Below are 21,833 nucleotides of genomic sequence, written 5' to 3'. Positions count from 1 at the left end.
AAGGGAAATTGCATGGAAATGGAAGGAGACCCTCAGAGTTATACAAAAGTAGATACAAGAGGAAGTGAGGGGAAAGGGAAAAATAATACAAGGGAGACAAATGAATGTCAGTAGAGGGGGCAGAGAGAGAAGAGGCGAGGGGAGGGGAGGGGAGGGGGGATAGTAGAGGATAGGAAAGGCAGCAGAACGCAACAGACACTAGTATGGCAATATGTAAATCAATGGATGTGTAACTGATGTGATTCTGCAATCTGTATTTGGGGTAAAAATGGGAGCTCATAACCCACTTGAATCAAAGTGTGAAATATGATATATCAAGAACTATGTAATGTTTTGAACAGCCAACAATAAAAAATTTAAAAAAAAATAAAATAAAATCTACAACATGCTGAGTATGACTTTGAAGCACCTTGTAAAAGAGCCATTTGTAAGGAGTCCTACCCATCTGCACAAACGTCTCTCCAACCATCTGCAAAAAGAAGTGGTGAAAAGAGAAAGCCACTGAGTTTTGATCTCTGATTTAGTCAGCTTTTTTGCAGCTCTGACTAAAAGACCCAACCAAGAACAATTTTAGAGGAAGAAAAGTTTATTTAGAGACTCGTGGTTTTAGAGGTCTCAGTCCATAGGCAGCCAGCTCTATTCCTTGGGGCTCATGGTTAGGCAGAATATCATGACAGAAGAATGTGATAGAGGGAAGCTGCTCACATGATGACTGGAAAGCAGACAGAGAAAGACTAAGTGCAGTTCACCAAATACATACCCCAAAGGTTCGATCACAATGACCTACCTCTTCCCGCCACATGGTACCCATCTTCAGTTATCACTCAGTCAGTCACAGTAGGGGATTAATTCACTGATTGGGTTAAGACTCTCATAACCCCATCATTTCTCCTCTAAACCTTGTATTGTCTCACACATGGACTTTTGGGGTATACCTAATATAGAACCATAACAATCTCTTATAAGGGCACTGTTGGTAAGCTTGGTAACTTATTAATAAGGAATAAGTTATTACTTTGAAGATGTTCTGGGTGACTTCAAAAATACTTTTGTGAGGCATATTAGAACTACCCCAGAGAGTGAAATAAGAAAGCCAAATGAGTATGAAAGTGAGTGAAATCAAACATCCCCAAGTCTCCCAGCCTACTTTCCAAAATCTCCAATTCCTTCTAGATTCTAGTCTTCATCCCAATTGCTATGAGAAGTCCAGTGTACTAATATATTGCTGTGGATTCTCAAAGCAGAATAGAATGGGAATCTGGAACAAAAGTGAAGTCTCCTTTGACCTCTCCCTTTAAACTGCTGCCCCTGATTCATTCTTTGAAGATGGCAGCTCCCTGTTAGCCTTCTCTGGCTGCCATCGCCTACCCTTACTCTTTTCTCTCACCATGGCCTTCATCTTCTCCCCTATTGCCCATATGAACACAAGATATTATATGTGAATAATTTAACAGAACATTTAATGATGGAAGAGGTCATCTTTTTTGCTGCTGTAACCAAAGGACCTGACAAGAACAATTTTAGAGGATAAAAGCTATTTGGGGGCTCATAGTTTCAGAGGTCATAGTCCATAAACAGCCTGCTCCATTCCTGGGGCTTCAAGATGGGGAAGAACATCATGGCAGAGGGAAGCAGTTGGGAACATGGTGCCAGGAAGCATAGAGAGAAACTCCACTTGGCAGGGATAAAATATATACCCAAAAAGGCAGGGTCCCAGTGACCCACCTCTTCCAGCCACATCCTACCTTTTTCTCATAAGAATTTCTTTTTCTTTTTCCCAGGCTCAGTGACAACCAAAGAAAGAACACAAATTTTTGATTTTATTTCTTTTTCTTTTTTGGTACTGGGGATGTTTTTTGGTTCAGTGGAACCCAGAGGTGCTTTACCACTGAACCATGTCCTAAATCCTTTTTATTTAGAGCCTCATTTAGTTGCTAAGGCTAGCCTCAAACTTGGGATCCCCTGCCTCACCTTCCTGAGTCACAGGGATTACAGGTGTGTGCCTGCGGTATTCTTCTTTTATTTTGTTTGGCATTTAAAAAAAATTTATTAATTTATTCCAATTAGTCATATATGACAGCAGAATACATTTCAATTCAAAGTACACATATAGAGCACAATTTTTCATGCCTAGCACAAACTAGAGTCACACCATTTATGTCTTCATACATGTCCATCTCATTCCACCTTCTTTCCTACCCCACTGCCCCCTTCCTTCCCCTGCCTCCCCTTTTCCCTATCTAAAGTTCTTCCACTCCTCCCATGCTCCCCCCACACCATCCTCATTGTGGATGAGCATCCTCATAGCAGAGAAAATATTCGGCATTTGTTTTTTTGGGGATTGGCTTACTTCATTTAGCATAATATTCTTCAACTCCATCCATTTACCCACAAATGCCATGATTTTATTCTCTTTTAATACTAATATTCCATTGTGTATATATACCACAGTTTCTTTATCCATTCATCTACTGAAGGGCATCTAGGTTGGTTCCATAATTTAGCTTTTTTTTGTTGTTTATGAATGGTGCTGCTATAAACATTGATGTGGCTGTATCACTGTAGTATACTGTTTTTAAGTCTTTTGAGTATAGACCAAGGAGTGGGATAGCTGGGTCAAATGGTGGTTCTATTCCAAGTTTTCCAAGGAATCTCCATACTGCTTTCCAGATTGGTTGTACCAATTTGCAGTCCCACCAGCAATGTCTGAGTGTGCCTTTCTCCCCATATCCTCACCAATACTTATTGTTTGTATTCAAAGTAGCTGCCATTCTGACTGGAGTGAGATGAAATCTTAGAGTGAATTTGATTTACCTTTCTCTAATTGCTAATGATGTTGAACATTTTTTTTTCATATATTTGTTGATTGATTGTATATCATTCTCTGAGAAGTGTCTGTTCAGTTGCTTGGGCCATTTATTAATTGCCTTATTTTTTTTTTGATGTTAAGATTTTTTAGTTCTTTATACATCCTAGAGATTAGTGCTCTATCTGACATGGGTGTGGCAAAAAATTTCTCCCAAAATATAGGATCTCTTTTCACTTTACTGATAGTTTATTTTGCTGAGAAGAACCTTCTGAGTTTAAATCAATCCCATTTTTTGATTCTTGATTTTATTTCTTGAGCTATAGGAGTCTTATTAAGGAAGTTAGGGCCTAATCCAACATGATGGAGATTTGGGTCTATTTTTCTTCTATTAGGTGTAGGGTCTCTGGTTTAATTCCTAGGTACTTGATCAACTTGAGTTGAGTTTTGTGCATGGTGAGAGATAGGGGCTTAATTTAGTTTTGTTCATATTGATTTCCAGTTTTCCCAGTACAATTTGTTGAAGCGGCCATCCTTTCTCCAATATATGTTTTTGGCATCTTTGTTTAATATAAGATAACTGTATTTAGGTTGACTTTTATCTTTGTCCTCTATTCTGTACCATTGTTCTACAAGTCTATTTTGGTGCCAATACCATGCCGTTTTTGTTACTATTGCTCTACAGTATAGTTTAATGTCTGGTATAGTGATGCTACCTGCTTCACTCTTCTTGCTAAGGATTATTTTAGCTATTCTGGGTCTCTTATTTTCACAGATAAATTTCATTACTGTTTTTTCTATTTCTACGAGGAATGTCATTTTGATTGGGATTTTGATTGGAATTGCATTAAATCTGTATAGTGCTTTTGGTAGTATTGTCATTTTGACAATATTAATTCTGCCTATTCAAGAACAAGGGAGATCTTTCCATCTTCTAAGGTTTTCTTTAATTTCTTTCTTTAGTGTTCTATAATTTTCATCGTAGGGATCTTTCACCTCTTTTGTTAACTTGATTTCCAAGTTGTTTTTTCTTTTTTCTTTCCTTTTTTTTTTTTTTTGAGGATATTGTAAATGGGGTAATTTTACTAGTTTCTCTTTCAGAGGATTTGTCACTGGGTGTACAGAAATGCCTTTGATTTATGGGCATTGATTTTATATCCTGCTAGTTTGCTGAATTCATTTATTAATTCTACAAGTTTTCTGGTGGAATTTTTTTTGGATTTTCTAGGTATAGAATCAAATTGTTGGCAAATGGTGATAATTTGAATTCTTCTTTTTCTACCCATATCCATTTAATTTCTTTCATCTATCTAATTTCTCTGGCTCAAGTTTCAAGAACTATGTTAAATAGTGGTGAAAGAGGGCATCCCTGTCTTATTCCAGTTTTTAGAGAGAATGCTTTCAATTTTTCTCCATTTAGAATGATATTGCCCTGGGGTTTAGCATAGATAGCTTTTACAATGTTGAAATATGTTTGTGTTATCCCTATTTTTTCTAGTGTTTTGAACATGAAGCAGTGCTGTATTTTGTCAAATGCTTTCTCTGCATCTATTGAGATGATCATATGATTTTTATCTATGATTCTATTGATGTAATGAATTACATTTATTGATTTCTGAATATTGAACCAAACTTTCATTCCTAGGATGAACCCTACTTGATCATGGTGCACTATCTTTTTGATATGATTCTGTATTTGATTTGCCAGAATTTTATTGAGAATTGTTTTTGCATCTATGTTCATTGGAGACATTGGTCTGAAGGTTTCTTTTTAAATGTGGCTTTCTCTGGTTTTGGAATCAGGGTGATATTGGCCTCATAGAATGAGTTTAGAAGTGTTCCCTCTTTTTCTATTTCATTAAAGAGTTTGAAGAGTATTGGTATTAGTTCCTCTTTAAAGGTCTTGTAGAACTCAGCTGTGGTATCCATCCAGTCATGGGCTTTTCTTGGTTGGTAGGCTTCTGATGGCATCTTCTATTTCATTGCTTGAAATTGATGTGTTTAAATTATGTATATCATCCTGATTCAGTTTGGGCAAATCATATGACTCTAGAAATTTGGATATTTTCTATTTTATTATACTACAAATTTTCAAAATAATTTTAATTATCTTTTGTATTTCTGTAGTGTCTGTCCTGATATTTCCTTTCTCATCACATATGTTAGCAATTTTGGGTTTTCTCTCTCCTTCTCTTTATTAGCATGGCTAAGGATTTATCAATTTTATTTGATTTTTTCAAAGAACCAACTTTTTGTTTTGTCAATTTTTTCAATTGTTTCCATTTCATTGATCTCAGCCCTGATTTTAATTATTTCCTGTTTTCTGCTGCTTTTGGTGTTGATTTGTTCTTCTTTTTCTAGGGCTTTGATATATAATGTTAGGTCATTTATTTGTTGACTTTTTCTTCTTTGAAGGAATGAGCTCCATGAAATGAACTTTCCTCTTAGTACTGTTTTCATAGTGTCCCAGAGATTTCAATATGTTGCATCAGTGTTCTCACTTACCTCTAAGATTTTTTTGATCTTCTTATTGTTGTGTTTTGCAACCCATTTTTCATTCAATAGCATATTATTTAGTTTTCAGGTGTTGGACTAACTTCTATTTTTTAATTTTATCATTGATTTCTAACTTCATTCCATTATTATCTGATAGAATGCAGGGTAGTATCTCTACTTTCTGTATTTGCTAAGAGTTGCTTTGTGGCATAATACAAGGTATATTTTACAGAAAGACCCATGTGCTGCTGAGAAGAAAGTGTATTCACTCATTGATGGATGAAATATTCTACATATGTCCATTAAGTCTAAGTTATTGATTGTATTATTGAGTTCTATAGTTTCTTTGTTTAGTTTTTATTTGGAATATCTATCTAGTGGTGAAGGAGGTGTATTAAAGTCACCCAGAATTATTGCCTTGTGGTCTATTTGACTCTTGAACTTGAGAAGTGTTTGATGAACATAAATGCTCCATTGTTTGGGGCATATATATTTATAATTGTTATGTCTTTTGATTCATGGTTCCCTTAAGCAGTATGAAATATCCTTCTTTATTCTTTTGATTAACTTTGGCTTGAAGTCTAGTTTATTTAATATGAGGATGGAAACTGCTGCTTGTTTCAGAAATCCATGTGAGTGGTATGTTTTTTCCCAATCTTTCAACTTTAGTCTGTGGATGTTTTTTCCTATGAGATGAGTCTCTTGAAGGCAGCATATTGTTGGGTCTTTTTTTTAAAAAAATCCAATCTGCCAGTGTATGTCTTTTGATTGGTCAGTTTAGGAAATTAACATTCAAGTTTATTATTGAGATGTGACTTGTATCCTGGTCATATTTGTTTATTTTGGTATTTAACTTGACTTGGTTTCTTCTTTGGTTGGTTTTTACTTTAGTGTAATGCCTCCCTTTGCTGATTTTCATTGTTGTTTTTCATTTCATCCTCTTGGAATATTTTGCTGAGGATGTTCTGTAGTGCAGGCTTTCTAGTTGTAAATTCTTTTAACTTTTGTTTATCATGGAAGATTTTTATTCTATCATCAAATATAAAGCTTAATTTTTCTGGATATAAGATTCTTGATTGACATCCATTTTCTTTCAGAGCTTGATATACATTGTTCCAGGACCTTCTAGCTTTCAGGGTCTTGGTTGAAAAGTCTGCACATATTCTAATCAGTTTCTCCCTATATGTTATCTGATTCCTTTCTCTTGTGGCTTTTAAAATTCTCTCCTTAGTCTGTATGTTAGGCATTTTCATTATAATGTGATTTGGTGTGGATCTGTTGTGATTTTTTACATTTGTTGTCCTGTAAGCCTTTTGTATTTGATTTTCCAATTTATTCTTCATTTTTGGAAAACTTTATGATATTATATCGTTGAATAGATTGTTCATTCCTTTGGTTTGGAACTCTATGCCTTTCTCCATCCCAATAATTCTTAAATTTGGTCTTTTTATGTTATCCCATAATATGTGAATATTCTGCTCATGGTTTCACATCTTCATTATGTGGTCAACATTCTTTTTAAGATTATATATTTTGTCTTCATTATCTGAGGTCCTGTCTTCTGAGTGATATAATCTGTTGGTGATGCTTACTATTAAGCTAATTTGGTTTATTGTTTCTTTCGTTTCAAGGATTTTTGTTTGTTTCAGAATCTCTGTCTTCTCATTGAAGTAAACTTTTGCTTCCTGTATTTGCTTATGTAATCTTTATCAAAATGATCTTTTGCTGCCTGTATTTTCTCTCTTATATCATCTTTTAATTCACAGAACATTTTCAGTATGTAATCTTGAACAACTCCTTTGTCATTTCTTCTGTTGTGCTGGCTATGGATTCTAATAATGTAATGATTTGGTTTGTTGGGGGCACTTTCTTCACTTTTTCATGTTATTTGTGTTTCTTCCCTTCTAGCACTGAGTATCCAAGGCATTACAGTTTTTACCCTATAGGCTTATAGTGTCCCTGCAGGTTTCCAATCTTCTCCTTTAAGGGGGAGAACAATGTGAACAGAACCCAATACAAACAATGTACAACCTTAAGCCAAATAGTTGCTATTAAGATGTTCACTGTTTTGTCACAATATATAGAAATTGTAAGTTCAATTATTATCTATAATATGAACAGTATGTTTGCAAAAGGGTCTGTAGCTTTTGATAGTGGACAAAGAACTGGGGGTGAGGTGTAGGATGAGATGTTGAGTAGGTAGGAGGTGAGGATATAGAGTTATTAGATCTTAGAAAATGTGAAAGAGGAATCTAAATATCTAGCAGGAGAAGAGAGAGAAAGTGATTTGGGGGAGACAAGTAAGTGGCAATACAGTAGAGTCCAAAAACCAAACAAACATAAATATTAAGAAAAGTAGAAATGTAAAAATAGGAGATAAAAGAATATAGAATACCAACCTAATATACTATTCAGACATCCCAGTGCTCAGTATCCTAATTCATGAAAAGTACTTGGTTTCACAAATGTTGGGGGATGTGAGGGCAAGAGAAGAGGAGAGAGAGAGAGAGAGAGAGAGAGAGAGAGAGAGAGAGAGAGAATATCTTGAAGGAAGATACAAGGATTGTTTTTGTTAGAGATCAGTATCTTTCCTTCTCATCCAATAGGTGGGGTTGTTAGCTGTTTGCTGGTATCTCCACCTTTAGGATGGTGAAGGTTATTAGGGTGGGAGGATTGGTCTGGGGTGCAAGGTGCCTGAAAGTAGGGTATGGCACCAGCCAGTCCCCAATGGGAGATTGAACCCCAAGGATCTCCTTTAGGTCCAATTCGTGTGATGTGGGCACCTGGTCTTATCTCCTTATATCACCTGTAGACCTCACAATTCTTAGTCTCTAATTTAGTCTCTGAACTATGCCTCACTCACCCTCTCCCTTTCTACTTCCCAATCAGGAACCTTTCTTTCCAGACGTCTTGTGGTCTGTCCTCTGGGAACTGTGCACCTGTTGGAGAGAGCTGTTTTATATTGGGCAGTCCAGGACCTGGTTTTTCAAGCTATCCACCAGCCATGTAGCTGCACTGTGCCTGGTTAGTGGCTGCTGAAGACAGGGGGGAGTTGAGGACTTTCTGTACCTTGATATCACTTCTAAGCTCCAGCTGGTGTTCCAAGCTGGGAGTTGCCCCAACTAAAGATGGCAATGAAGGTGTCCCAAGATGGAGGTGACTGCTTTCAGCAATGGGATGTCAGTTCAGGTGGGGACTGGCAGTGGTTTTGAGCAGCATGTTCAGAGATATACTGTTGTGTGCAGTATTATGACTGGTGGCTATCACCAGACCCAGTGCATTGCCCCAGGTGCAGGCTACTGTATGTAGTGGACTGTGGCAGTGGTTGCAGTGCCCCAAGATGGAGGCAACTGGAGGAGCCCCACATTGGCAGATGGGGGTCCACACGGAAGTGGTGGCTGGAGTTCCTGAGCATGGGCTGTGGCCAGGTGTCCCAGGTGAGAGCAGTGGCTGGGATTCCTGTGCTGTGGACAGCCAGGAGTCCTGAGCGGATGCTCATGCCAGTAGTCCTACTCAGGTACCTGGAGGACCTGAATGGACAAGTGGCCAGGAGTCCTGCACTGACACCGAGGCCTAGAGACCTGTGTTGCATAGTAGCCATGATTCCTGCACAGGAGCAGCTGTCAAGGGTTCTCTAAACAGAGAAACAGTATTCCCACTACTTAAATCCCAGGTCCCAGAGCACCCAGAATATAGCCTCACTGTAGCCCCCCATCTTGGATCACCTCAATAAAATGTGGTATTCTTGAAATTGTCAAAAATTAAATTCTTAGCCAGACTCCATCTCCATTAATGTTTGCAAATGGAATAGTGGAGGGTACTAAGTAGTGGGATCATGCTCATATTAAAATTTATATTCTCAGGCTGGGGTTGTGGCTCAATGGTAGATCCCTTGCCTAGCATGGGTGAGACATAGATTGTGATCCTCATCACCACATATAAATAAATAAAACAAAGGTATTGTGTCCATCTACAACTAATTTTTTTGATTTTATATTCCCTCACTTTATGCATAGTTTAGTTTTTTTTAACCTTAGAGTATGGAAATGCTTGAGAATTCTGGAGCAACTCTCCATACACACGTGTGTGGTCTCACATACACATATACAAGTATCCTACAGTGGGAAAAAATCTTCCTCCTAGAGGAAAAAGCATAGGACTTTGGAAAAGATACATCTGGATTCAAACCCTGACCTTCTCACTTGCTAACTATGTTCATACTCTTAATGTCACTGAATCTCAGGGCTAACAATACTGTTCTCGTTCTGTTATTTTGAGGATTATGGAGACATGTATATTAAGTAACTTTCCTAAAGGATTTACACAATAAATACTTCTCATTTCTCTCCTGGAGGAAAAGGGGAGCCCACTGATACCTGTAGTGCCATCACTAATACTTTCTCCATGGCTCTAGTGACATTTAATCTGATAATATCTTAGAAAGCACTTGACCTTTTAATAGAAAACAATTCTAAATGTGTGGCATATTTGTATTATTTTAAAGGTGATGTCCTTTCATTCTTATTTTTGTTTGTCTCAGAGTTCCTTTCATCAAACCCATTGTAAAACATTATCAGAAATTTCTTGGTGATCCTAGACCTTGCTTTGGAAAACAGTCTGCCTGATTTCACTGAATGAATGTCAGTTTCAAACCTGAAGTTTACACATATGCATAAACATAAATCTGAACATCTTTGTACTGTGTGGTCACCAAACTAGAACCTGTTTCACTTAGGCCAAACTACCAAATCCCACCAGACAAGTACAAATTTAGGCATTTTCTAAAACATCTACAGAAAGTATGAGGATACCTCATGACCTCATGACCTCTAATACAATGCATTCACTCTGAAAAGACCTACTGGCTTGGTTTGGGGCTGGGCTTTGCCAAAGAATGTTGTTGCAGAGGCTGCTTTTGTATACTTTTCAAGTCATCCACGCTTTACCTTAGCCCAAAATTATCATCTGAATATGCCAACTAGAATGATCCAAAAATTCAATAAATAGAATACAAGCACTAAAGGTATTTAATATCAAATATAAAACACATGAAGCTGACACTGACATTTTAGTTGAACAAAGAATTCTACTTAAAACTTCAAGAGGAACTGGTCATAAACATATAACACACATACATACCAGGAACTGTCTGCAGCAATTTAAAAAAGGAGAAATATAAAAGGTAATTCAGAAAAATGTTTAAAACATGTTAATGAAAAAAATCAAATGCAAATTATTGCATGTAATACTCTAACATAAATTTTCTAAAAGAAGATAGATATATAAATTAAAAGAGAGAATTTTATAATATTTGAAGTTTTATTTTTTTGCCAGAATTAAAATTTCTCAGAATTGAGCTATTATAGTTGCAGATATTTGTTACACTAAAAATCAATCGAATTTTCCATCCTGGAAACTAAGAAAAATAAGAATAAGAAGTCAGACATTTGTGAACATGATCAGTTCAGTAACACTCAAAAATTATTTGCATAAAATTAACATAAGGCAAAGCCCTTTTAGAATTAAAAAAAAAAAGAAATCTCAAGAACTTAGGTTTAAATTATATATTTCTTACAAATATCCCCAAACTACCAAAAAAACAAATTGTAATTATGTATCCCAATTTACATATTTAACATTTTCCAGTGGTGAAATCACAGTTTTGGTGTTGTCAATAACTTTATACTGCAAACAAACTTTTTTTGACACTCCAAATAAAGATTAAAATGTTCTACTCACTCTTCTGCAATCTGAGAAGAAAGGATTGCCACTAGCCAATAGAAACAGTAGAAAAATCATCAGTAAAAAGCATCAAGTTTAAAGTAATATTTTCTTAAAAAAGAAAGTATTAAGAGAGTAAGAGAATTAACTCTACTTCTAGTCAAGAAGAGATCATATTTAAGAGAAATTACAAAAACTGAAATTACAAAAACAAAACAAAATGACATAGTATATGTATTATGGTTTTCATGATACTGGCCATCAGGTAGTAAGGGACACTGATCCCAGAGAAATAAAATATAAACTAGGTGGCCATATGCTTGGCCTAGATATATTGGCTGAAGATAATTTCCAGGCCACAAAACAGAAAGGGAGAACTTCTGCAAAACTCTGTGTACTCCCAGGGAGAGGAGTAAGAGTCTGAGGTTGGCTGGAACTGCAGGAGAGTGCTAGTGAAGAAAATGCTGAGCAGAAAGAGAATCCTAAGACCTGCAGAGGGTCCTCCTCAAGTATTGATCAACAAGTTAACTTTGAAAACATAAAAGTTATTAAAACAATCCAAATAAAACTTCTGGGTGAAAATAGTGCCTAAGATGAATTAAATATTCTGGAATTCACAACAAATCAGACATCTCAGAAGAAAAGATTAGTGAACTTAAATACCTCATGGTAGGAACTATCCAAAATGACCAGCACAAGGAAAAAATAACTTAAAAATTAAAAAGAATAGTAGTGAGATGTAGGACAACGTCAAGTGGTCTAACATACATGAAACTGAATTCTCTGAAAGAATGAAGTGAGAGGGCAGAATACACAAAAAATAATAGCTCAACAATTTATGAAACTAATTAAAAGTATAGTCCCACAGATTCAAGAAGCCCAATGAACTATAAGCAAAAGAAACATGAAAAGAACAACAAAAAGGCATATCATAATCAAATTCCTCAAAACCAGTAATAAAGAGAAAATCTTTAAATATATACATGTAAAATTTAAATAATATGCAAATAGGAACAAAAATAATGATGACAGCAGATTTCTCATAGTAATGAGACAGTGGAGTAACTGGAAAAGTGCTGAAAGGAAAAGGTCAAATTGTTCATCTAGAATTTTGCATCTTGAAAAAACTAGATTTCCAAAGAAAAATATTTTTAGACATACAAAAGCAGAAAGAAATTTAACACCAGTAGGCCTATAGTTTAGCCTAGTACAAGATATGTTTAAAAGAATTACTTTAGGAAGAGTGAAAATAATGCCAGATAGAAATATGGATCTATACTAATGAATAAAGAAGACTGGAAATACAAATATATGGGTAAATATATGTAATATATTTTCTTATTTAAATATCTTTAACAGATAATTTACTATTTATAAAAGAATAATAATAGTCTATAGTATCTATAACATGTATAATAAAATGCATGAAATCAATAGCAAAAAGCATTGAAGGGAAGAAATAAAAGTAATATTAACATAAGGTTCTCATACTATATATTAAATGGAGTAACATTCTTTGAAGGTAGGCTGTGATTACTTAAAGATGCACAAAATAAGCACTAAAGCAATACTTAAAATAAAACAAAAAATGATAGTTAATATTCTAACAAAGATAAAATATAGGAAATGTAAAATTAATGCAAAAGTGGATGTATAATGTACAAAAGGGGGGACAAAGAACAGAGCACAGAAAACAAATGGCAAGGAAAAAAAACCCTAAAACAACCATATACATATCACAGTGAATGTAAGTGGTCTAAAAATCCCCACTCAAAAGGCAGAGATTGTCAAACTGGATTAAAAACAAGACACTAATATACACTGCTCACAGGCTCAAAGCTTTTACTTTTATGAAAGAAGAGAAACCATTCATCACTAATCAAAGGAAAGCTGGAATATTTATATGAATACAAGATAGCACACATTTTAGAGAAAAGAATATTACTGAGGACAGAGAAGTCATTACATAATGTCAAGGAGTTTAAGTATAATGGAGGCAAAACAATCCCAATGTTTTTACATATAATAACAGTTTCAAATTATATGAAGAAAACAATAATAGAACCATAAGGAGACATAGACAAATCTACAATTAGATTTAGTTATTTCAATATTCTTCTCTCAAAAATCAGCAGAGAAGTATCCAGAACATCAGCAAGAACACAAAATATTTCAACATTATCAACCAAATTGATATAATTTAAATTGATAAAACACTCCACATAACAATAGAATATACATCCTCCTCAGGGGGACATGGAATAGTTACCACACTACAATAATCAACCAAATAAAACTAAACTCAAAAAATTCAAAGAATTTAAGTTATTCAAATAATGTTGTCTGACCACAAAAGAATTAAATGGGAAATACATAATGGAAAAAGCTTTGGAAAATCCTGAAATATTTATTGGATAAATAACACATTTTAAAATAATTCACAGATTAAAAAAGAATTTTTAAAAATGAAAATACTTTTAGTGAGATAAAAATGCAAACATAGAATATCAAAATTTGTGGGGTGGAACTAAAGTAATAATTAGATAGGCAATTATAGCACTAAGCACCTATTTTAGAACAGAAAGAGCTCGTATCAAACTCAGTTTTCACGTTAACAAACTAGGGAAAGAAGAGAAAATTAAGAAAAAAGCAAATAGGAAAAAATACAAATAAGAGCAAAAATGAATGAAATGAAAAATATACAAGCAATAAAGAAAATCAGTGAAAACAAAGATAAAAATTCAATAAAATTAATAAAACTCTAGTCAGATTGATTAGGGAAACGAGAAAATATAATTTCCTATATCAGAAATGAAAGATGTGTTTATTACCAGAGATACTAGACACAGTGGAAGCTGAAAGACTATTCTGGACAACTTTTTGTCAAGAAATTTAACAATGCTGATAAAAGAAACAAGCTCCTTGAAAAACACCAACTACAAAACTCACTATGAAAAGTAAATAAAGCTAGATAGTGCTGAATGGGTGTGAACACATAATATTGTGATGAAAACTATCCTCTTCAAATTGAATTAACTAAGTTCACTATAAATTCACTACAATCTTAAAAGATTCTACCAAATTGTTTAAACTGTTTCAAAAAATTCATATGAAAATACAAAGAAGCGAGAATAGCCAGAATAACTTTGAAAAGGAAGAGTGAAGTTCAAATTAAAACCAAGTTAAAATTAAAACCAATGCTGCAATAAAGGCTGGCTCATGAGTGCGCAACCTATGTATCTGGACAAGACTTCACTCCTAGAAGAGCCCTGATATCAGAAGTTAAGCAGGATTGGGCCTGGTTAGTACTTGCAGGAAAGAAAAGGTCATCAGATCAGTATAGAATCCACAAATGAACCCACATGCATAAAGCAGTGGGGAAACTACACTCTTTTTTTAACCAAGGATGCCGAAAAAGTTGGATATTCATATACAAAATTAATGAACTTTGATCCAGTCTTACACTATATACAAAATTAACACAAATAACCACAATCCTAAAGTAGAACTGAAAACTATAAAACTTCTAGAAGAAAACTTCACAGATAATTCTTTGAACATAAAAGGCATGGTTTATAAAAGAAAAAAAAGAAGTGAAGATATCATCAAAACTAACAACTTCCACTCTTCAAAAAAGTGAATGAGAAGACAAAACACAAAATGGAAGAAAATATCTTATAAAGGATTTGTATTTTTATATATGGAGATCTCCCAAAACTCAATTAAGAAAACACAACCCAGTGAAAAACTGGCTAAACATTTGAATAAAATCTTTTCTGAAGGACATGTGCAGATATCAAATCAATATGTAAAAAGATGTTCAGTAACATTAATCATTCAGGAAATGCAAATCAAAACCACTATGAATGGTGAAAATTAAAAAGACTTACCATACGAAGTGGTGGTGAAGTGTGGAGGATTAGGAACTTTCATACTTTTTTTTAGTGTTAAGATAGTACAGCCACTTTGAAAACAAAAATTGCAGTAGTTCTTAAAAAGTTAAAAATATACCCACTCTGTTCTAGCTATTCTACTCCCAGCATGTACACAAGAGAAAAGGAAAATCATATGTTCACACAAAGATTTGCACATGAAAATTTTATATTTTGATTCATATTGCCCCCAAACCTGAAAGAACTCAAATCTTCATCAAGTTGTCAATGAATACATCTAGATAATGCATCTAGATAATGTATAAACAGTTCATAATAAAAAGGATAAGCTACTAATACATACAACATGGATGAATCTCAAAAGTATTATGATAAGCAAAAAAAAAGTTGGCCACAAAAGACTAATACAAAATTCTAGAAAAGGTAAAATTTACAGTCATAGAAAACAGATTAACAGTTGCTTGGGTGTAGAGCTGGTTATATTAACTGAAAGGGGCATACAGGAGAGTGGGTAATACAATTGTTCTATATGAGGTCACTGATGGTTGTGACTTGACTAGATGTATATATTTGTCAAGATTAATCAAATTACATAGTTAAAATTGGTTATTTTTATTTTATGTAAATTATACCTCAAGGAATCTGACAGAGTTTGTGTGTGTGTGTGTGTGTGTGTGTGTGTGTGTGTGTGTGTTGCTGGGGATTGAATGCAGGGCCTTGTGCATGTAAGGCAAGCACTCTACTAACCGAGCTATATCCCCAGCCCAAATCTGACAATTTTTAAAAATTACTTATTAGAATGCTTCTTCTAGGAGGATGCTACTAGTTCACCAGAAAAATACAAGATTCTCTTTATACATGAAAAGGTTATCTTCAGTCTTCCTAATCAGATTTGGAAGAGCAAATATTCACTCAGGCACGAGGTAATACAGCAGCTCCAGAATTTCACTTCATTTTCTTTCCCAGCCTTCTCATTGCATTGTAAACTCTTACACAAAACGAAAATATCATTTTCAACATTCTTTAACTATTGTCCTTCCATAAATACTTCCTGGTTGTAGGCTTGTTGTTGAAAATGTCTTTCTGCAAAACTTCACTAGCTCCTGTGAACTCTTGACAAAGGTACTGTCCTCTCTGGAAATAGTTCTTCCAATCCAGAAGATGGTCTGCTATGCAGCATGCCTTAGAATTTGAACATTTTAAAATAAACTTTATGTAACTAGAATCTATAAATCAAAGGTGGAAGTATTTCCTAATGTTATCTTATAGCACCTCCTGGTGTTTAGATACAAAAGATTTAAAACTTGGATGCCCTACAGCCAAAGAAATGAGAATGATTCTTTATAGTGAAAAGTCAGAATAAAGAATGAATAAGTTTATGGATGTTTTTACAAATAAGTAAACAGAAGGCTTCTTGGTTTGGATCTTGGTTTTCAAAATAAATAAAAATAATACCTACTTAGAGGATAGTTCTTACATTTATGAATTATGGTTATTATTTTGGCACAGGAGATTGAACCCAGGGACACTTTACCACTGAGCTACATCTTTGGTCCTTGGTTTGTTTTGTTTTTTTTTTCTGAGATAGGGTCTTGCCAATTTCCTGTGGTTGGCCTCTAACGCATGATTCTCCTGTCTCAGCCTCCTGAAAATGGGGCTAGTCCTCATTTTAAAAATCAATGAACCAATTGGTTTTCAGCAGGAGTTACAATAAAAAATTTTTAAAAAGAGTTTATTTTCAGTCATCCAGTCACCTTTAACCCCACATAGAGTATTTTTCATCAAAAGAACTGATCATTACATTAAAAACTTGCAAACATAGTCTTCTCATGATTACAGCCCCAAAGGGAGATAAGGGCTTGTCTCATTAAAGTTGTTGTGGTTAAGTGGCAAATTTTCAGGTGTTTGATCTTGTTTTCTTTCTCTTCATCTGATAAGGTGAACTAAGGCACAACCTTCTGCTACCTCAACTTCGCCACAGCATGGGGTGGAAAATACTCTTGGGTCACTATAAATAAGACAGCCATCCATCCCCATGCTTGGGTAACACACCACCAACAATAAAAGCTGACTTGTACCATGCAAGCTGGTTTCTGTAACACCTGGATCCTTTATCTCATTCAGGGTCTGAGCAATTATTGGCATGGTGGTCCTCACCGGTAAGCAGATTGTAACTAGTTGGGGCTGAAAACATGCTTTGCAAGGAAAAGAACTCAGACGAGCCTTGCTAACTTCAGGATGAGGAGCTAAAGTCAATGCCTTTTTCCTCATGCCTACTCACCGACCATTCCATTTTCCCTAAACTTCTGTTAACGTAATCAACCAAAGTAGGAAATGGGGAAAAAATGCACTCAGTACAATTTGCAGCATCTCAGTGTCTCCAAAATAATTCAGAGGCAGGGGAGATAGGGGAGATGAAAGCTAAAACGTTTTGAGATTATCTGTGAATTTCATTTATCCACACTAGCCCTCACCCCAATTCCATACAGAGTCAAATGGAGTTCAAGTCTCCCATATGGATATTGAACAGACAAATGAAAGGGGGAAGGGGGAGCATTTATCATTGTTACATAAAAAACACAACAGTGTAACTGGTTTCTTGCTAATGTCATCCATCTGTGGCTAATAGATAGCATATCTTGATAAGCTTGAAATTTTAAAATTCATAAATTTGTTACTTAACGTGATCCATCACCTGAAGACTTTTCTTTCTGTTTCTACTCTTCGTCTATTATTAAAATCCTTTTTCACTCTACCAGAGGAAAATCAGCAGGTGCTTTTTAATTATTCAAACTCCTCTGGAAACCAAATTACTTAATGTAATTACATCTGAGATTTTTTAAAAGTACTAATAAAAGCCATTTTCAATTCTTAGGGAATTTGACAGATGTATTTGCCATTTTGTAAAGAGAAAAAATTGCCTTTTCATTTTGACATATTTTTATTTTGTTTTTCATAAAAATTGCAGAGCAACAATCAGAAAAAGATGATAACATTTATCTTAGAGATAAAACATGCTGTTTTCAGCCATGTAAATTCTGTCCATGAAAATCCATTTTGTTTTGCTATTGCTTTACCCAACTGAATATATATAATGAGGGTTTCCCATGTTAACTAAGGTACAACAAATAAGAAGTTATTCTTACTGCAGTAAAAGAACATTTTATAACTGAAACAAACAGATACAGGTGACACACATAAACAGTCAAGCAGGCCATGAAAGAATGCACAGTTGCTGCTATGAAAGAAAGTGCAGTCAACAATTAACAATCTACTTTGCATGTTTTAAGACAATTTTATTTTATTTTCAAAAGCCAGAATTTTATGAAGCTGGTTTTCCAATTATCCCCTGATTTTGAATAAATTGGGAGGTGTTATGGATGGAAAATTTAAGTGCAGCTGTTCTGATATGAAAACCTCCTCAATTTCATACTTGAGCCAACCAATAAAGAACCCATCAACCTTTTTACAACTTCAGAAAAACCCTCCAGCTAGCATTTATGCCCGCCTCGATATGTAAAGGCTGCACTTGGCTGGGATTTGACTCTGGGGAAATTATTCTGAAAGGAGCAACTTAGGAAAGTATAAGCACACAAACTTACAACAGCGAAAAAAAACATTGGCTTTACTGGTACAGCGAAAGAACACCTGCACATTTCTCATGGCCCTCAACGATGATCTATGTGTACCAACAATGCACACAGATTCTGCTTTTTATATTAGTGTTCCTGCAACTGACAACAAAATCCTGTTTCAAGAAGCTGAAACAAGGCATAAGTAGGGCTCTCACGATCCAAACAGCTCACAGAGAGATAAATACAAACTGCACTTCCAAACACATGCCTTAAAATAATTCATAGTATAAAACCTCTAGGGCTTATCATAAATTGAGCCATTTACTTTTAAAGTTATCCCCTTTTCTTCTAATTGTGAATTGTTATTTCTAATTAAACAATTGAATTGATTTGCTCTCCTTTTTATGTCTCATTTAAGATTAAAATTCACTCACCTCAATTACTGCCTTCACAAAGCACTGTATTTTGATGTTTAGCCAGCTTCTCCTCATAAATGTATTTATTTCTCCAGCTGTTCTGATGTTGGCCAATTAAAGGGGCTCCTCGGATGCTTCTAGGTTATCTCTAAGAAATGATATACACGACTCTCATCACACTTAACTGAAGCTACTGTTAGAGAGTCCTGTGTAAGTCTCAGACATAAGCCACAGACACTGGTCCTCAATGCCACCCCATGGCAAAATTGGTACTGCCCTTCAGCAAAATGTAGGGGGGAAAAAGGAGAAAATCAGAGATTGTCAGAATGCAGAACATATTCAATCAATTATTCAGTTTGGGAAACTATTCTTGATTCTGAGAATGTCTTGCAATATTTAAAGTTTAATGTTTTTTTAAACAAGGGTGATTATATATGGTAATTATTTTTAAAGACCCTACTTGGCACAATAAAAATGTTATATGAATTTCCAGGTTCTGTGAATTCTTCAGCATGTGCAATTCAAAAATCTAGATTAATCCAAATCATGCAGTTCCATGGCCTCCAGGACGTTCACTAACAAAGCAACAGGTAGTAGTGGTATAGGTTATCTGCTATGGGCAAGTAGGAAGCTTCCCCATGAGTCTCCAGATAGAAGCCAATTGAGAGCACTCAATATTTATAAAAATTAGTTTTTCTATCTTATTGATTTATTACCTCACTCATTATTTTTGTCTCCAAAATCTTGTACTTACTATTCTTTTTCTCATCAATTTTTTTTTAAATCTATTACAAAGTTAAATTTTATTTTATTCTTGGTATTCCCAGGTCAATATCCATGAGTGAAGTTAAAAGAAATGAGTTTGCTAGGACTGTCAAAGAGGCTTCAATACCTCAGGCTCAACTTCCTCAGAGAATCACCGGTCCTCACTGAATTTCTTTGCTTTTTCTGGACTATGGCTGATCACCTTTCCTGCACTTTAGATTCCTCTTCCTCTGAACGGAGGCGCCATGAATCCTGATCCTCCCAAGAAGATGTGAACTAAGTTTTACCTTTTAAAATTACAGTGATTGGTTTAATAGTATTTGAATTCCAAGCAGCATTTAAATATTCTGTAATTTAAATTCTAAAAGGGAAAATAACTACTGTCAGGGATTACTTTACATAGGTAGAAGCCTACATAGTATTTTGGTGACTATAGGTAGCAGTATCATTAGAGAATATGGAAACTATTGAATAGTGATAATTAACATAGATTTTCTCCATAATCTATATTTTATGCTGATATAATTGATAGTCTTATATGTAAACCTACATTGTATCTGCAAAGGCAAAACACAACAGGAAAAACTTACATCATCAGTATTTTATTACATCTGTGGCTATTTCTCTTTGTTTGCTTTTGTCTCAGGAGATAGCATTTTAGCTTTTGGATCCAAGTGTTACACATTCACTAGCTGGATTTCCTCTGTTCTGCAATTCTCCAAGTAACCTCCATTAATCTAGATTCTCAAGAGGCTCTCAGGCTATTAGATCCCTTAAACTGAAGACTTGTTCTTTTATATGCTTTGCAGAAAATACACATTGAACTTCTATCTTATCCACAGATTGGAGAAAGATGTTGATTTAAAACAGGTGTATATGTAATTTGCTTGTTTTTAAAAAATACTTTGTTGTAATCATCAGCTTATTCATAAAGTGCTAACATTTTAAGCAGTGGGAAAGCAAAGAGTGTTGTGTAGAGATTTTACTTATTCCCCTATCCCTGAAAATCTAAGTAAAAAGCATATCTTGTTGTCAAATGTAACTTCAAAACAAGTACCTAAGTCATCTCCCTTTCCCTGAACCTCTGCCCTATTCCCTCTCCTAAGCCACCCCTAAGAGAAATTTTGGAGATACCACTATTTTTATTTGGGCTCCATTTTTAATTAAAAATACAAAGGCAATCTTCTCCTTCAATGTAAATAAGAGCCAGCTTGGTAAATTGAAAGGAGGACTGGTCTAACATATGAAACTTCTTTCCACATATAGCTGGGTCCCTAACAAGTTGGGCAAGTCCTTCTAACTCTTCAGTATAAGTTGATTCTCTCCCTTTAAGACTGGACAACAATAGCTAAGCTTGGGGCCACATACCTGTAGTCCCAGCTGAGACTGAGACAGTATGCCCACTTGAGCCTGGGAGTTTGAGACCAACCTGGTCAATGTAGAAAGATCTTATCTCAAAAATAAAAATGAATAAACAAATGAAAGATAGATAGGGCATTTGGAACAGGTGAATAGACTCAAGACTCCACATCTGTTTGTGTTTCACCTTGTCAATGGTAAAATTTTAAAATGCTAGCAGAACATTCCAAGTTAGTGTATGAAGAATCCTCAAGAAAACTAAGCTTTGATAGATGGTATTGCTTATTATCAAGCTTCATTCTAACAAAATATAAAAATACATGGACAGAGAAAGAAGGGTAGGGCAAATTTTAAATAAAATACTGGATTCTATAAGAATCTTAGAGATTGTAAGAAGAATCTTAAAAATTTCAAAAACAAATGGTGTGGTGGTTTTGTGCAGTAACTTCTGATACTTGTTAAGAATATATATTTGAGGTGTTCACTAAACAGACTTGAGAACACCACTGGTAGTATCAACTGCATAGTACATAATTTGCACTTGACAAATAAGAGACATGTCTCCTGGAGTACTTATTGCGTATCATAAGGATATTTCTAACATGAGCCAAGTGAATATAAAGTGAAAGAGAAGTTTTTGAATCCACCATCTGAGGCAAAAAGAGACGGTCAGTGGTGGGGTCCACAAACTGGAAGCCTGGGCACAGAGGATGGAAAATACCCTGGGTCAAAATCCATGTTTGTCAATAAAGGGTCTTCATAAATAGACCATATAGAAATAGCAACCTGTAAGTTAGAAAGT

At 34.9% G+C, this 21,833-nt stretch overlaps 1 long non-coding RNA gene across 7 annotated transcripts in view; it reads left to right on the top strand.

Annotated features, from left to right (window-relative positions):
* The window catches only part of LOC125613195, a 60,753-nt gene extending 40,127 nt beyond the window's left edge, over nt 1-20,626 (top strand). For 6 of the 7 annotated variants that reach the window (XR_007343685.1, XR_007343686.1, XR_007343680.1 and 3 more), the window contains one exon: nt 8,192-9,778. This is a non-coding gene — a long non-coding RNA (uncharacterized LOC125613195). Of the gene's footprint in view, nt 1-8,191; nt 9,779-19,734 lie in introns of those variants that run through there. The other variant, XR_007343681.1, reaches the window with a different exon arrangement.
* The last annotated feature ends 1,207 nt before the right edge of the window (nt 20,627-21,833 follow it).

This window comes from Marmota marmota, unplaced genomic scaffold (genome assembly GCF_001458135.2).
Source record: "Marmota marmota marmota unplaced genomic scaffold, marMar, whole genome shotgun sequence".
Taxonomy (NCBI): domain Eukaryota; kingdom Metazoa; phylum Chordata; class Mammalia; order Rodentia; family Sciuridae; genus Marmota; species Marmota marmota.
The sequence above is the reverse complement of the archived record's forward strand: the minus strand, read 5'-3'. Positions and strand labels throughout refer to the sequence as shown.